The sequence below is a fragment of the Oncorhynchus clarkii genome, chromosome 9 (genome assembly GCF_045791955.1).
Source record: "Oncorhynchus clarkii lewisi isolate Uvic-CL-2024 chromosome 9, UVic_Ocla_1.0, whole genome shotgun sequence".
NCBI classification, from domain to species: Eukaryota; Metazoa; Chordata; class Actinopteri; order Salmoniformes; family Salmonidae; genus Oncorhynchus; species Oncorhynchus clarkii.
The window spans coordinates 31,349,691-31,353,584 of record NC_092155.1 but is presented as its reverse complement, the minus strand read 5'-3'; positions in this window follow the sequence as shown (position 1 = coordinate 31,353,584).

Below are 3,894 nucleotides of genomic sequence, written 5' to 3'. Positions count from 1 at the left end.
TGTCTCCCATTTCAACCTCCAACACATATTCTAAGCATTCTACCAATTTGTCTGGGCAGGTCATGATACACAGTCACCTGCACGAACCCATGAAGAAAAACAATTTAATGCATAATGCAGTGCATGCAACAATGGAGTTTAACAAAATAAGCTTTAGTTACAGTGCCTTGCGAAAGTATTCGGCCCCCTTGAACTTTGCGACCTTTTGCCACATTTCAGGCTTCAAACATAAAGATATAAAACTGTATTTTTTTGTGAAGAATCAACAACAAGTGGGACACAATCATGAAGTGGAACGATATTTATTGGATATTTCAAACTTTTTTAACAAATCAAAAACTGAAAAATTGGGCGTGTAAAATTATTCAGCCCCCTTAAGTTAATACTTTGTAGCGCCACCTTTTGCTGCGATTACAGCTGTAAGTCGCTTGGGGTATGTCTCTATCAGTTTTGCACATCGAGAGACTGAAATTCTTTCCCATTCCTCCTTGCAAAACAGCTTGAGCTCAGTGAGGTTGGATGGAGAGCATTTGTGAACAGCAGTTTTCAGTTCTTTCCACAGATTCTCGATTGGATTCAGGTCTGGACTTTGACTTGGCCATTCTAACACCTGGATATGTTTATTTTTGAACCATTCCATTGTATATTTTGCTTTATGTTTTGGATCATTGTCTTGTTGGAAGACAAATCTCCGTCCCAGTCTCAGGTCTTTTGCAGACTCCATCAGGTTTTCTTCCAGAATGGTCCTGTATTTGGCTCCATCCATCTTCCCATCAATTTTAACCATCTTCCCTGTCCCTGCTGAAGAAAAGCAGGCCCAAGGTGGATTGTAATTATCATCATTAGTCATTTAGGTCAACATTGGATCATTCAGAGATCCTCACTGAACTTCTGGAGAGAGTTTGCTGCACTGAAAGTAAAGGGGCTGAATAATTTTGCACGCCCAATTTTTCAGTTTTTGATTTGTTAAACAAGTTTGAAGTATCCAATAAATGTCGTTCCACTTCATGATTGTGTCCCACTTGTTGTTGATTCTTCACAAAAAAATACAGTTTTATATCTTTATGTTTGAAGCCTGAAATGTGGCAAAAGGTCGCAAAGTTCAAGGGAGCCGAATACTTTCGCAAGGCACTGTATCTAGAACACCCCAATGGATCAGAATGGTGGAAATAACTATTTCCATCTTAGAAACTAAAATGAGCATATCCTGTTGAACAATTCCAGGTAGTGACTCCTACTTAAATTACATTTATTACATTGGTGCCTAATGAACATGACCCAAGACAAGCATCATGATTCCACGATTTATAAGCAACACCTATAGATCAAATAGATTAGGATCAGTTTCACTCTCCCGATCAGAGTTCCCCTCTTCATTAACCAGGGCATGCTGTGAATAGTGTCAACATATTTAGTTCATAACAACAATCAAAACAATAAATCCATAATACATTAATTGCTTCGGTGATATAGTTATTAACATACTAAACTCAAATCAATCCTTCAGTTTTAAAAATCATTCAGTTTCCAAATTATAATCAAAACCCAATTAATTATCCAACCAAAATGTAGTTGGTTGTAGTAGTAGTTGGTAGTAGAATGACATTGCTCTGTCATTCACATTGGTCCTAGTACTCAAAACCCTCAATTTAACACACATCGACATTGGCAGAATGTACCTTTATATTAACATAGAGTATAATTATCCTATAATTCTAGTATTATCTTTCTTATCATGATTATAATTACAGATCAGTATCCCAATGCATTCTTTGTCACGCCCTGACCTTAGAGATCCTTTTAATGTCTCTATTTTGGTTTGGTCAGGGTGTGAGTTGGGGTGGGCATTCTATGTTTTGTGTTCTATGTTTTCTATTTCTGTGTGTTTGGCCGGGTATGGTTCTCAATCAGAGGCAGCTGTCTATCGTTGTCTCTGATTGAGAACCATACTTAGATAGCCTTTTCCTACCTGTGTTTTGTGGGTAGTTATTTTCTGTTTTGCGTGTCTGCACCAGACAGAACTGTTTCGTTTGTTCCGCTTTGTTGGTTTTTGTTCTAGTGTTCACTTTATTAAAAATCATGAACATTGGTCCTCTTCTTTAAACAGCTGTCACATTCTTATTCTGAATTACTATAATTTTATGTTGTGTGTAGACCTCTACAATCAATCTGATACCCCAAAATAAATAATTTTAAATCAATTTTGGACACAGCTGACTAACCCCCCTTTCAGGCACTCAATATTTTGGTATCCTCTTCATTGTCTTCAGATAGCTTTACAGTTCAAAGTGGATGGCCCATGATAATGTCACAATTTCAATATCTCACCTGGGCCGCCATCACCCCTACCACCCATTGTGTCTTGTTCATTCGTCAACCAGTATACCAGCAACATAAGAGAAGTTTGGAACAGATATCTCCCCATGCTCATTCCACGTGGACCCTTGTCACTCTACTGAGAGAGAAGACAGGAGAGAAAAAAACAACTGATTGGATGCTGTACACCGGTAGTTGGCTTGGACTCAGGTCTCTCGGTAGAAGTGGTGTGGACAGGGCCATACTGTTGCTTTTCTTCAGCCTGTTAGAGGGGGTTTTGAGGTACACACACTGTTCGGTCCAATTATCTCTTCCATGCATTAAGACACAGACTGACGTCACCTTTCATGATAACCTCAAGAGAGGACAGGTCAGAACAACAGTTCAGTTTATTTTTGATTCAAGAAACCCAGACAAGCATTGACTACATTATATATTATTACTTTTACCAATTATTCTTAATACCAATGTCAAAACATGTCTTAGAGAATAACAAAACTTTCCATTTAAGTAATTTTTTCAAATGGGCTTTTACTCCCCATCACACTGTCAAGTTCGACGCAAAGCCACAGAATCAGGAAGTTAGATCTATAACCCATCGGGAGAAATCCCAACAATCCAGCAGACCTAATATGGTGAGATTTGTACCAGAACAGAACAGAACAAACAACACAAACACAATAATGCACTCCTACATACAGTGGCTTGCGAAATAATTCACCCCTCTTGGCATTTTTCCTATTTTGTTGCCTTACAAAGTGGATTTAAAATACATTTTTGGGGGGTTTGTATCATTTGATTTACACAACATGCCTACCACTTTGAAGGTGAAAAATATGTTTTTAATGTGAAAGAAACAGGAAATAAGACAAAAAAATTGACAAATTGAGTCTGCGTGACTATTCACCCCCCCAAAGTCAATACTTTGTAGAGCCACCTTTTGCAGCAATTACAGCTGCAAGTCTCTTGGGGTATGTCTCTATAAGCTTGGCACATCCAGCCACTGGGATTTTTGCCCATTCTTCAAGGCAAAACTGCTCTACCTCCTTCAAGTTGGATGGGTTCCGCTGGTGTACAGCAATCCTTAAGTCATACCACATATTCTCAATTGGATTGAGGTCTGGGCTTTGACTAGGCCATTCCAAGACATTTAAATGTTTCCCCTTAAACCACTCAAGTGTTGCTTTAGCAGTATTCTAAAGTCATTGTCATGCTGGAAGGTGAACCTCTGTCCTAGTCTCAAATCCCTCTCAAGAAATTCCCTGTATTTAGCGCCATCCATCATTCCTTCAATTCTGACCAGTTTCCCAGTCCCTGCCGATGAAAAACATCTCCACAGCATGATGCTGCCACCACCATGCTTCACTGTGAGGATGGTGTTCTCGGGATGATAAGAGGTGTTGGGTTTGTGCCAGACATAGTGTTTTCCTTGATGGCCAAAATGCTCAATTTTAGTCTCATCTGACCAGAGTACCTTCTTCCATATGTTTGGGGAGTCTCCCACATGCCTTTTGGCGAACACCAAACATGTTTGCTTATTTATTTCTCATGGCAATGGCTTTTTTTCTGTCCACTCCT